Source organism: Astyanax mexicanus, chromosome 4 (assembly GCF_023375975.1).
Source record: "Astyanax mexicanus isolate ESR-SI-001 chromosome 4, AstMex3_surface, whole genome shotgun sequence".
In the NCBI taxonomy this organism is placed as follows: Eukaryota; Metazoa; Chordata; class Actinopteri; order Characiformes; family Acestrorhamphidae; genus Astyanax; species Astyanax mexicanus.
In genome coordinates this window covers 12,895,310-12,909,570 of record NC_064411.1, presented here as the reverse complement: position 1 = coordinate 12,909,570, position 14,261 = coordinate 12,895,310, and the positions used below count along the sequence as shown (strand labels likewise).

The 14,261-nt window shown below is 36.1% G+C and overlaps 2 protein-coding genes and 2 long non-coding RNA genes across 10 annotated transcripts in view; 2 read left to right on the top strand and 2 right to left on the bottom strand.

Moving 5' to 3' along the window:
- The window catches only part of LOC111196715 (zinc finger protein 484-like), a 353,380-nt gene that overhangs the window by 171,517 nt on the left and 167,602 nt on the right, over window positions 1-14,261 (top strand). The window contains exon 1 of one of the 7 annotated variants that reach the window (XM_049477427.1): window positions 5,649-5,667. The exons of the other annotated variants lie outside the window; for them this stretch is intronic. The gene's annotated coding sequence lies outside the window, so the exon portion shown is untranslated. Of the gene's footprint in view, window positions 1-5,648; window positions 5,668-14,261 lie in introns of those variants that run through there. 7 annotated transcript variants of the gene reach the window in all.
- LOC125801418 (zinc finger protein 239-like) overlaps window positions 1-14,261 on the top strand; it is a 203,934-nt gene that overhangs the window by 132,477 nt on the left and 57,196 nt on the right. The gene's annotated exons all lie outside the window — the stretch shown is intronic.
- Window positions 1-14,261, bottom strand: part of LOC125801596 (uncharacterized) — a 68,875-nt gene that overhangs the window by 18,747 nt on the left and 35,867 nt on the right. The window lies entirely within an intron of this gene.
- Window positions 7,211-14,261, bottom strand: part of LOC125801627 (uncharacterized) — a 32,897-nt gene continuing 25,846 nt past the window's right edge. Inside the window, exon 2 of the long non-coding RNA XR_007438834.1 lies at window positions 7,211-7,358. This is a non-coding gene — a long non-coding RNA (uncharacterized LOC125801627). The remainder of the gene's footprint in view (window positions 7,359-14,261) is intronic.

The following is a 14,261-nucleotide window of genomic DNA, read 5'->3' as shown; positions in this document are numbered from 1 at the left end:
CTAAAACTTTAGATGAAATGCTAAAATCTAAAAACCTTTGGTTAAATGCTTAAATCCAAAAATATTTGGTTAAATGCTGAAATCTAAAAACTTTTGGTTAAATGCTGAAATCTAAAAACTTTTGATTACTAACTGGTTGCTAGGCGGTTGCTATCATTTCTAAAGTGGTTGCTTGGTAGTTGCTAACGTTTTCCAGGTGGTTGCTAAGCTGTTGCTATCGGTTGATAGGCAGTTGCTATCATTTCTATTGTGGTTGCTAGGCAGTTGCTAACAAACTCCATATGATTGCTCAGTGGTTGCTAGGCAGTTGCTAACGTTTTTCAGGTGGTTGCTAAACTGTTGCTATTTGATTGCTAGGCAGTTGCTATAATTTCTAAAGTGGTTGCCATGCAGTTGCTAATGTTTTCCAGGTGGTTGCTAAGGTGTTGCTAACTGGTTGCTAAGCCCTGGCTGGGGTGCCGGGGTGTCCAAACTTTTGATCAGTATCTGCTCCATACAGCAGCTCCTCCAAACACACACAGTACTGGAAGAGCAGGGGAGAGAAAGGCCCCCCCATTCATTCCTATGGGGAAACTTCGTACGACAATTGTAAGAAAACGTCAAATCGTCGAAATTTCCGTAAAGAACGTCCGATTTTTGTCTTCATATCTCAAAAATTGTGACCTATGTGGATGTTCAAAGTTGTCCCCTATTCATTTCCTATGGGGAAAAAAAGTGCACGTTTACGAAGTTTTTACGAAAAACGTACGATATATCGCTTAAAAAGCACAAGCAACCTAATCGGGTATAGGTCCTACGATACTGCTAAATTTAGTATTTCTACGTCACAAGCTGTAGGAGGAGATTGAGCGCAGAATAAGATAATAATAAGAAGAAGATTACGAAGAACAGTCAGTTGACTTTTCCAAGCAAACTTAATAATAAAGTACACAGAGAAACAGATACAGGACTACAGAGTGTCCTTTATGATCAGCGGAGCTAAAAAGATGCTCAGTGAGTGTATGGTCATAGGTGTATGGTGTATGGAGCTGGTCATAATATTCTGACTTGACTGTGTATAAAATGGTTAAGGGTAAATTAAATACATTCTTCCACAAAACAAAATTGGTACCACTTTAAAATAAGACTTTATAAAGAGTTTATACATGGTTTACAATTAGTTTATTAATGCTTACTAATTAGGTTGTAAATGCTTTAAAATCATTAATAATCAGTTATAACACATATATAGAAAGGGCAACAATATAGATGGCTGTGGGTTCATTATTTCATAACAGGTCATTGTTGCCCTTTCTATGTATGTGTTATAACTGACTATTAATGATTTTTAAGACATTTACATCCTAATTAGTAACCATTAATAAACTAATTGTAAACCATTTATAAACCCTTTATAAAGGTAGTCTTATTTTAAAGTGGTACCACAAAATTAGTCCCCGTATGTGTATAGTGTATTTTTCCAGCATTATTTAACACTATGTTTTTCATAGCTAATTTCAACCCGGATGCAAGCCACTAGAGATGGGCCTGTTCCTGTTGGTGAACTGATCTTAGACGAAGAGGGAAAGCACCACGAGGTGGCGCTGTGGAGAGAGGCAGTGCTGGCAGAACTTGCCCTCTTGCAGCTTACAGAAATTACACATCTGAATATTGTGATGTAAATTATTACTGCAGCTGTTTAAAGGAGGTGGTGTTAATGTTGTTATGGTTGTGTATTGAGTTGTTTCAAGGGCAAAGCAAACTCACATTGTTATACAAGATGTACACTGATTACTTTAGATTACATTAAAGTGTCATTTCTTCCGTGCTGTCCCAGGAAATATTGACAAATGAGAAATACTGTAATTTTTCGGTATTCAACTGTCTAATGGTGAAAACTGGAAAAAATATTTTTACTTGCAGAAACCAGAGAAAAAAACAGAAGAGGGATTGCGGTGGTTGGAGTCTCTGTGGGAAGCAACACCACTCTCCTTTTGACAGAAGATATGGAGAAGCTCATCGTTCCACACAATGTACTGATCAGCTAATTAAGCGCCTTCCAATCATCGTAAACATTTCCTATGAGGGAGGCGTTATTTGTTCTATTGACAGCCCAGCCTTTACAGAGGCATAAGGCCTTAAAAATGTCTTTTCACATACTAATCCAGTTCTAATCTGACCCATAATCTGTTTGTTTTTCCATCCCCTGTTTTCTCCTTTTCAGTTTAGGGGAGAAGTTATATACATGGACTTGATTTGTAGTCAATAACGAGTATAAACTTTTGTTGAATAGCCCACCTCCGATCTCCCCCAACATTCCGAAATACAGTGCGATAGTTTATATACACAGATAGTTTATATACACAATACCTTCAGCTAGTCAAGCCACAATAAGTCAACTGACAAGAAATGCTTAAAAATGCATAAATATTATAGAGATATTTTCAGCAACAACTGGAAAGTCATGCATTTCCCCAACATTAATTTTCCAATCTATTCCACTTTCCTACCTATTCATTCGTGCTTGTCATCAGACCTTTCCTGGTTTAACTATGATAAGGAACTGTGTGTATAAGAGTGCTTTAATAAACTAATCTGTAGGCACTGTGTGCATAAACAGTGTTTTTAATAAACTATCTGTAGGAACTGTGTATAAACAGTGTTTTTAATAAACTAATCTGTAGGAACTGTGTGTATAAACAGTGTTTTTAATAAACTATCTGTAGGAACTGTGTGTATAAACAGTGTTTTTAATAAACTAATCTGTAGGAACTGTGTGTATAAACAGTGTTTTTAATAAACTAATCTGTAGGAACTGTGTGTATAAACAGTGTTTTTAATAAACTAATCTGTAGGAACTGTGTGTATAAACAGTGTTTTTAATAAACTATCTGAAGGTACTGTGTGTATAAACAGTGTTTTTATTAAACTATCTGTAGGAACTGTGTATAAACAGTGTTTTTAATAAACTATCTGTAGGCACTGTGTGTATAAACAGTGTTTTTAATAAACTATCTGTAGGAACTGTGTGTATAAACAGTGTTTTTAATAAACTAATCTGTAGGAACTGTGTGTATAAACAGTGTTTTTAATAAACTATCAGTAGGAACTGTGTGTATAAACAGTGTTTTTAATAAACTATCTGAAGGTACTGTGTGTATAAACAGTGTTTTTAATAAACTATCTGTAGGAACTGTGTGTATAAACAGTGTTTTTAATAAACTATCTGTAGGAACTGTGTGTATAAACAGTGTTTTTAATAAACTATCTGTAGGAACTGTGTGTATAAACAGTGTTTTTAATAAACTATCTGTAGGAACTGTGTGTATAAACAGTGTTTTTAATAAACTATCTGTAGGAACTGTGTGTATAAGAGTGTTTTAATAAACTAATCTGTAGGAACTGTGTGTATAAACAGTGTTTTTAATAAACTATCTGTAGGAACTGTGTGTATAAGAGTGTTTTAATAAACTAATCTGTAGGAACTGTGTGTATAAACAGTGTTTTAATAAACTATCTGTGTACTTTTAAAGTTCTCACTGCCTTGCTTTAAATATCATCATCCTTGGAATTCTACCAGTGAAGTGTGGAGCTACTTTGAGTTTGTTGTTAATGGTGTAAAAATAGTGTTTTTTTTGTATGGGTTAAGCTATGCCCCTATCACTAGCATTGTGGTCTATTGGGAGCATTAGCTAACAGCGCTGTATTTCAGAATGCTGGGGAGAATGGAGGTGGGCTATTCAACAAATGTTTGTATTTGTTATCATGATTCACTACACCCTAAGTCCATTTCAGTTCAACCTTAACAACCATTCTGCTATCTGAACTTTTTTTGTTCCATATTTTTCATTCTGTTGTTCACTTGTGTTTTTGCCTTGGAAAAGTGTTTATTTATTAAGCCAATTGCACTACCTCACATCATACTACACACACAGATGTTCATATCTATGTACAACAATGAAATACTTATATAATTAAATCATTAACATAAAAACACATTTGTGTGCATTATAAGTATTGTTTCATTCTGTTCTTTTTTTGTATATTAAAAAAAAAGTTATTGCTGGAAATGAATCAATCTGCTGTCAACTTCAGGAAGCTTCGGTTGATTCATCACTTCAGAACAACCTCAATGTACAATGTACAAAAGTTATAAGTCACTCAGATTTAGGAGACTCGGTTAGTCTTATTTAGAAAATGTTGACCATACATTTATTATGATATAAAATTGTAAAATGTGCAGTTTTAAAAACAGTTAGGTTTAGTTATTCTTGTGATTCGACTCCTACTGATTCATTGAACGGAATAAAGGGAAGCTTGTGCAACTGGAAAGTTATTCAGCTCTTTCTGAGGTAAGATGTGGTGGATATGGTGGTGATAAATTACGATATTATAAAGTCACTTTTCATATTGTATGGGAATAAGTAATGTTTTATGTGATGTATGATAATATGGAATATGTTTATTTGTATATCATGTATTTATGGTGATACGTTTTTTATTATTATACGTTTATTCGTTGATAATCTCAGAGGCTCACTTCGTGGCTGCTAGCTAGCTTTCTAGTTATAATTACCAAACATGAACGCTAGCCAACACCTAAACGCGGTTCTCTTTCAGGAAAAAATGCCTTAAATGTCTTTAATTGATACTCGGATGTACAAATTAAGATCATTCAAGTTTTCAAAGAGGTAAAACCTGCTTTCAGTGTCTAGCCATAATAAGAGAAAGTGAGCAGCTAGCCATAGCTCACTTTATCTCAGTCCTAGGCTGTATTCGAAATGGCATACTACTATACTGCATACTGCACTAGTATGTACTGCATACTACACACCGCCCAGTATGTAGTATTCAGTACTGCAACACTTTTGATTGTAGTACCCTACACAGTCCCGTGACACACCAGTCAGAGCTCTGAAGTGCTCAGAATTCCTCAGAGTGAGTTGTAAACAGAAAGAACATGAAAAATGTCCTACCTTTTCATTATCAAGACTAATGAGATCTGCATACTGTCCAGAACTGCAATTGCTGCTTTAATTTTAGAGTTTAATGTAAGTGCAGTTAACCCAATTCTAACAACCATTTAGCAGCAGCCCCCACAACCCAAGTAAGTTCCAGTTATATTTAAATGTTTTCCTATTTATTTTAGTAGATTACTATTTTCATCTATGTAAATACCAACAAGAAGAAAACATTTAAACAAACTCTCATTCATATTTACACAATCTCAACAATAAAAGAAATGAGACAAGTTGCATCACCGCAGAGATAATTATTAAAGCTTATAAACTGCAGTTTTAATCCATTTAAATGAGCTCTGTATGTAACTCCAGCATCAGTAGCAGTAATGCTAGTAAATCTACTGAATACAAAACATTAGTTTTAGAAAATGGAAATATAGAGGTATGTTTTCTTTCCTATTTTAGTGAAATACTTTGTTGTACTTTGTAAAATTAAAGGAAAACCCCAGAGAAGTAGTTATACAGTGTTTTAAATGAGAGTTTTAGCTGTTTAGCTCCATTCAGCTCCATGCATTGAGGACTCCCTCGCGGGCTCCCTCTAGCGGTGATGCGGTATAATGTGATATAGCGGGGGAGGGGGCGGGGCTCTACATAACCCGGATGAGGCTGAGCTTCCGGGGTCTGTAGCTGGAGAGGAGGAAGAGTAGAATCAGCTGAACTACAGAAGGTACGGAGAAGTTTCTCTCTCTTTTTTCAACACGCTGTTCTACATTCACTCCTACACCCACACCACCTTCAGCACCTTCAGCATGTGCAGCATTTACTCCACCAGCACTGGATCTTCTCCTAGCTCTGCTCAGCAGTCTGCAGTAGGGGGTCGCGGAGCTGGGGATGGGGGGGCTTTACAGATCATACACAGGATAACGGAACCTCACACTCCTGCCCCCCCTCCCCCACATCACTAATACACACCTTAGATAAATCAGTTCTGTGGAAATTCCTTTTTAAGTTTGTGTGATCAGTCTCTACACATTTCTTAGTTACACTAATTTAGTTTAGTTTAGTTAATTTTCCTTTACTTATTCCGGTTCCACCACAACAGTTGCTGGTAAGTCATGTGACTCTCCCGCCAAAATAAAAGTCCACTTGTAAAATATTAAATGTAAGAATGAAAGATTTAGTGATTATAGTGAGGAAAAGTTCAGGCAAGAAGAGGAATTTCACAAGTAACATTTATTAGCTTACTGATTTAACAGAAAACTTGCTATTTCACTGTAATAACAAACACAAATATTAGCAAATTACAACATCTTTAGCCCCGCTGTTTTTAAGAAATCCCAGTTAAACCATTACTGTGGAATACAGTCTCCAGCTGCTCTTTTGCTGATACTTTAATAATGATGATAATAATAATAATAATAATAACAAAAACATGAATTTGATAATAATAATAATAAGAAGAAGAATCACACTTTGAGCAACTTGACAAAAATACACAATTAAACATTTGTGTAAGAGGTTAAAAAGACTACAAAAATAATTGAAAAAGAACTACATAAAATAATATGAATTCTTACAAATTGTTATAATTGTGTTAACCTTTAGTAAACAAAAGAGACTCTTATGTTTTACACTCCTGTTGGAGGTTGGTTGATGTGTTGTAACAGTAAAAAGGTCATTATTTTGCTGTGATTTTATTTTGATTACTACATAAATTTATATTTATTACTACAATTCCCTGCACCAACAAGGCAACTGCATGTTTTTTTTTATTAATTATCCCTCCGCGCCCCCCGTAGCTCCAGAGGAACTTGAATGCAGCTCCGTGAAAAAGTGCTGTTTTAAGCAAATATAAGGATTTTTGAGAAAAGTTACTGGCAAAATGAGCTCTTATATCAGTTCTAGTCACTCTTCTGTGCATTTTTAGCGGGTATTGAAGCATATTTTGCCTAATAATTAATTATTTCTGCCCCGGTCGGGTTATCGGATCTATCGGATTTCCAAAAAACACATCTTGAACTCAGGAGCGCATATCACTGTTAGCCTGAAGCCAGTGTGGTGGAAAATAATGAACTGTTATCAGGAGTTGTTAAAATGAAAAAATCAGGTTTGTGAAGCATTGATTTGGATTAATGTATTTGGTTAATGTGTGGAAACTTTTATAAATTGGTTTTGTTGTAGAAAAGAAAATGAAAGGTGGGCTACCCCCACCTCGTCCGGGGTACAACTCCCCTGCGTGTTCGTTTGATAGAGAGAGTCAGACAGTGGAGTGAAGTTGAAAGCAAACCAAGCATTTATTACAAAGTGCTGAATATTCAGGAGAACCCACACATGAAAGACCGTCTAACAGCCGTCCCAGTATAAGTTCTGACCCCCCTCTGATCTGACTCCATGTTTATACCCCAAATGACGTGAAACCTGCTGATGAGGCGTTGCTGAAATCATCTCATGTTAGTATGCATAATTTCACGTGTTAGTAATCCGTTTCACGTGTCTGACCGGACCACTAGTGTTTGGCCTTGACTGTGTTCTTCCAGGATGGAGCATCGTGGCACTATCTGTGTGTGTGCGTCACCCCCCGCTTTGAAGCAGAGGTTTTAGGGAGGCACTCACTCATCAAAAGGCCGCTTTGATCTAAGGCCTCTTCTGTAGCAATTTAGCCCCGTACCAGTCGAGTTGATGACCGTTAGTTAGGGTCATGCAGTAAACAAAATACTTCAAGCCTGAGCTACATCTCATATGTTATATGTTAATGTGTTAGTAAATGTATCATGTGGGTTAATTTGTCATATAATAGAGTCAGTGTTAGTCACATGCCTGATCAAACAATGTTTATCTATATGTGTAAATAATATATATTGTGAGTATTGGTTAATCTTCTATATAAATGCGTGTAAAATACACTGTGAGTAATAAAAATGATCAAATACAATGTGAGTATTGGTTATGCATATAGAATACAAGGTTTCACACAATGATTATGTAATTATAGATACTAAGATAAATAATCATAACTGAAAGATATTTGTCAATACACCCAAGGTAAAATAAACCGTTAATCTTCAGTTTAAAGGAAAAAGCTTTGGACATCATCTGTCGTGATCAATGTAGAATGAATCAAGCATCGGCAATGTGATTCGAACCTCAAAGCTTCATATCAAAGGGTAACATCACTCACTTAGAATGACTTAGAATCTCTTTAGTTAATTGACCTGCTTTTATTTTAAAATTCAATGGCATTTTTCTGTGTTTTTTTCCAGAAATGAAAATATTTTCCTGAAATTCATCACCAACAACCAGGATATTTAACTAAGAGCAAAGTTAAACTGCTGAAAGAGGTGAAGCAGAAGCCTTCCTGAAGAATCTCCAGAACACGCAGAAACAGTTTGCTACATTTAAAAGGCAAATGAAGCAAAGTCCTGACATGGAGAAACATCAGCACTCTGTCAAGAGTTTTACTAAACAGAGTGATCTCAAACAACATCAGCGCATTCACACAGGAGAGAAACCGCATCACTGCTCGGACTGTGGGAACAGTTTTACTACACAGAGTCATCTCAAACTGCACCAGCGCATTCACACAGGAGAGAAACCGTATCACTGCTCAGACTGTGGGAAGAGTTTTACTACACAGAGTGATCTCAAAATACATCAGCGCATTCACACAGGAGAGAAACCGTATCACTGCTCAGACTGTGGGAAGAGTTTTACTAAACAGAGTGATCTCAAAAAACACCAGCGCATTCACACAGGAGAGAAACCGTATTACTGTTTCGACTGTGGGAAGAGTTTTACTACACAGAGTAATCTCAAAATACACCAGCGCATTCACACAGGAGAGAAAAATGTCCCAAATTTGTCCCATGGCAATTAAAAGCGCAAATCATAAATTCCACCAGAAACAAATATGAACTGTATTTAACAATGGATTTTACAGGTTCAGCAAAACTATTCTTATCCAGGGATGATGTGTATAGAATTCCATGTTATGTTTGTATGTCTTGTAAGTTTGAATATTCCAGGACATTCTTTGTGAGACAGAACTCAGTTTTTAGGTTAGTTACTGTCAGGGCCGCCGCTCTGCATACGCAGACAACGCAGCCAGCGTTAGGCCTCAACCATTTTGCAGTTGCAGGGAGCCAAATTGACTGAGAATGAAATGTGTTGAAATTATGACATTATTAAATTTAAAACCCAATGTGAATTATTTATGATACGCTCATCTTTTTTGTCTTTAAACATTGCATGGGGCACCTACTCTACTACTTAAAAGCGGCACGTTATTATTTTTGTGCATAATATAATGCCCCCACCCCTATTGCCTGAAATGGCACGGCTCGGTTTGCTCTGTTGGTTGTTGCCAGATGTGACATTTTCCAGTCAAATAAATAATCAAAAAATGCATGGAGGCGCTAAATCTTGCGCATGTTTAACCATTTTTAAAGTGTATATGGCCATTCTATACAAAAACTTGTCCAGTGCAATATTTGTGTAAGTTAAAAACTTAAAATAAAATAAACAAATAGGATGAAAAATCGTAACTTATCTGGCAACCTTAGTCCTAACTAAAGTAGCAACGCTACTTGAGTTTGGCAGGAGACAAGTTCACCGCGCGAAGTTGCTACTAAATGGTAATTCAACTATGAAGCGACGGTTTGAGTCTGGAGCTGAGAAGAGGAAGAAAAAGAAGCAGAAAGATGAGGCCCATGCTTCCCTTTCTGGTGAGTAACTTCGATGATAAAGGTTTAAATAGTTTTGATTACTTCATGTTCAGTGGTGTTGCCTGAGCTAGTTACGTTGGCTTTGCTGATTTGGTAGCTTTAAACGCTTAACTAGAAACTAATCTGGGTATTGCAAGGCACGTGGCACGTTTGCAAATAGTAGTAGTGTAGTTTGAAGATTTTTAGTGACTTTAATAAAAAATTAATAAACAGAGTAGCCTACCTATTGACTAATGCCGTCAGTGCACTATGCAAATGGTCTGTATGACAGCAGGATCAGACAGCTCTATAGATTTTGACAGGCTGATATAAATACACCACGAATATAAACGATAATTTCATAACCTTTAAGGCTGGCTTGTGTAAATGACGTGTCCACTGCTTAAAATAGACATGCATCGTTTCATTTATTATTTGTACATTATAAATAGTACTCTTGTGCTGTTCTTCACTGTTATTGGCCTTACTTATAACGTTGTAAATATTCACAGTTACATGTGTAATTTTAATAAATAGTAAAATTTTGCGTAAACCTTTTGTGTTTGTGTGTGTGTGTTTTTTTTCTTTTCTTTTTTTTTTTTGGGGGGGGGGGGGGGGGGGGGCCTCCCTGACCAGTTATGCTTAGGGCCTCCAAAACCTTAGCAGCGGCCCTGGTTACTGTTGCGCAGTAAGGTTACAGGCTCATTCACTCCCTCTGCTGGTGTTCTTGTTTGTCTATGGTTCAGTCCAATTAAAAATCTGTTACTATAGAGGGATATAGAGGGATATTTGGTTGTGTTGTATTACTCAAGTTTTATACTCTCTTATCTTTTCCTTATTGAATATTAAATGTTGCTTATGGTTTTTTTAATCTCCAAAGTTACTAAGAATATCCAAATAATGTAGTTTCTTAATTGTTTTTATCCAGTACAAACTATTATCTTTGTATTACTTCACATCTATATTTACCCATGTGTGTTTTAATAAACGGCTTTTATATTGCAGATCTCCAGTCTCATTGTGTTTTCTCAACACATGTTTGACATGAAACCTATAGGCCTGAGATTGTCATATCCAGTTATATTAAGACTATGGTTTGTGTTTTTTTTCTCCTAAATCTCTTGTAATGTAACTATGCATAACCAGTCATATTAAGACTATGCTTGAAGTGCAAACAGAGACAGAACATGTTTTAAGCACAGTACAGTCTTGTTGGTCACTCTGTTACCGTCTGTCACTCTGTTAAAAGTAGCAGAAGCATCTTCTATGCCAGGAGTATTTAATTAGAATTCAGAATGATCCAGTTATACAAAATTCCTCGCCTGTCTCTCTGTCGCACTCGGCGTGACTTTAGTTTTCGTCCGTTCTCGTTTTTCCGCCCATTCTCGCCCAGGCTCACTATCTCCTTATAAAGGCATTTTTTCACGGCCATGTCCCAATTCAACAGCCGGAGCAGCGGGACCGCGACCCTGACAACACGGGTTCGATCCCGCGTGAGGAGCGGTGTGTTTATTTATTTATTTTTTCCACGTCTGCACAGATCTGATTGACTGAAGAGAGTGGTTGGTGATATTACCTCACACGTGATTGGTCTGTGATTTACTGCGCCGCAAAGCGTGTATACAATTAAATCCTTCTCAATAGGTTTGGGTCCGGACCCGGACCACGGTCCGCCCGTGACCTCTGTTCTATGCAAATTCCCCGAATTTTCCTCTTCTGCTCACTGCTCAACCACCAAACTCGCTGCTACTGTGTTGCCAGTTGCCAGTGTTGTATCTTAAAAAGTCCACACTAAACTGTGAGAGGTTTAAGCTTGACGAGAAATATCGTCACGTCTTAATCTCGTGAGATCTCGTGCCACGATACAGGATTTGCTATTTTACTGACCAAATGTATAAACAAAGCATTTCCTGTTTTACTGTCTATTGTTATTGTTAGCTAGCCTAGCTAAATGTACAAATGTAGCATTTGCTGTTTTAATGACTATTATTATTGTTTGCTAGCTAGCTAAATGTTCAAATATGCAGTTTGCTGATTTACTGAACATTATTATTGGTAGCTAGCCTAGCTAAATGTATAAATGTAGCATTTGCCGTTTTACTGACTTTTATTATTGGTAGCTAGCCTAACTAAATGTCCAAACAACAGTGTTTGCTGTTTTACTGACCATTATTATTGGTAGTTAGCCTAGCTAAATGTACAAACAAAGCAGTTTAACAGTGTTTTACGGCCGGTATTTATTTATTTTTTTATTTCTTGCATATTTTTTTTCTTAAATGTAATTTGTATTCTCTTTCAAGCATTCATTCGGTATCTCAGTATGGGATACGCCACTCTCGCATATTCCTCATGTAGCCCCGGCTAATATATATATATATATATATATATATATATATATATATATATATATATATATATAGCACCTTTAGATTTTACAACTGTGAGATAAAACAGATAATACAAATAAAACTGATATAAACTACAAAGTGAAATATACAAGTTAGTGGAAAATTAACACTACATATACATATAATACAGAATAAGATACAGAAATAATTTTAACTATACATGCAGAAAAAATATGTAATAAAGTAAAAAATAAAGTAAAGTAATGCTTAATCTTCCTTTGTTAATTTTGATTTATGTGGTAACTAATATGCGGAAGGAAGAAAAGCTTGCGCATTTACTAACAATTCCCTACTTTACCACATGATGCCACTAATTCCCGCTCTCCGCACACTTTTGAAGGCATACGCATGCCTTAAACCTTGCTTAAATGTACGCTCGTTTTCACACCAAGTATTTCTTTATAAATCACAATTCTTGCGTGAGATGTTGCTTACGCACATTTCTGCCCTCTTTTTATGCGTACGCACTCTTTATAAATGAGGCCCCTGCTCTTTATGAGGCTTTGATTCAGCAGTAGATTCTCTCCTGTCAGATTCCTGTCAACATTAGCCTGTTAGCAGCTAACAGAGTTAGCAGTGAATTAGCTCTCTTTCTCTTATACTGTTTAATAAACTGAGAAAAGCACGAATAATTTATGGGTAAATTTATGAGATTAAACTAATTCAGATTTAATTAGTATAATTAAAGGCTGATTTTTGGTAAGTTAGGAAAAAGCTGAATTAGCTAGCTTCCTAGTGTTGGCTAAGCTAGCTACTGAATGTACCCAAAGTTTCTGAGGAGAAAGAGCATTTATTTTCTGTTTTCTGTGACCTAGAAAGGTTTTTAAACGGTTTGGAGGAACTAATTGCCACCATTCTAACAATTCTACAAATTACTATCTGTTTTAAGCTAATTTGCCTCAGTAAGAATAAATTATCCTCAAATTTTACCTCAGTTTATTTAATTGTTAGCGTTTACTAGCTAACAGATTTAACGTTTATTTACACAGTTCTTAAACTTAAATTTAGTTGTTTTTTTAAAACATTACTCACACCTTCACTGTTTCTTATAATTCATATATTCTTTTCTCTACAGTGTACAAATCAGTGAGTCTTGGTGAATGTTTCTGTTCTTATTATGGTAAATAGGGCCTGCAGAGATTTAATAGAAGAATCTGTTCTTTAGAACATAATGTTTTATATCATTATTAGAAGCACAAACACACCTGAGATTATTTCTATTTATTTATATTTTACAATTACTGTTACAAAGAGCCAAGAGTTGGCCCAAAGACTTCAGGAGCTAAATAGCTCCTCCACTGAGTCCCTCCCACAGTGCCTGCAACCCTCATGCTTCCGCTTGTTTAGCCAATCAGAGCGATGCTGAGACTGAGGGGCCTCAGTTGGGGGCTTGCATACCACAGATAGAGAGGACTTCTGTAGAGGAACAGTGGAGATAGTGGACGGTGTGCAGCTTAGTAAAGTTTTGTGGGATTACCGAGGACATTTAATTCTTGTGTGCATTCAGATACCTGTAAGTACCTACACTGCTGTTTATTCATAAAGTGTAGATAACTATTACTTTCCTAGTTGTAGGTGTACTTTCAAGGAGTTACATGCTATGCTGACTGATCAGCTCTTTGTATAGCTCTGTATAGCTTCTAGCTGTTTCTGATCTGCCTATTATTATTACCAGATAACACCTCATAGAAGTGTGTATCTTTGTTTAGGTGTTAGTGTTGTAAATTGTAGTCAGTAATGTGTTTCAAGTAGTTCAAGTATCCCTTTTATATCTGTTGTTTCAGAATCACACACTCACACAGTCGGATTGCATTCATCTATTCTGTATATACCACAACTCCTCTGCTGCAGTAAATACTGTTTTCAGAGTACATCATCTCCAGCATTTTAATCAGATGCACCACAGTGGCTTCTACATGGTTTAATACCAGCTAGCTCTTCTTAACAATTACAATACGATTTTAAAATTGTCCTGTTGAAAATATTTATCATTGGTTCATGTATTATATTGTCTATATCTATCAGAAGCAGACTGTATCTGCCCAATATCATTTATTTTACTCCAATATTCAATACACAGAGTGCCTTATTAATATAATGGTATGTTGAATCAGATTTTTCACAGTAATATATGTTTACAGAAATAGAGGGTCAGGTGGACGGGTGCTTGTGTTACAGAGTGAACAGGGTGGATTTAACACAAAACTGCTTCA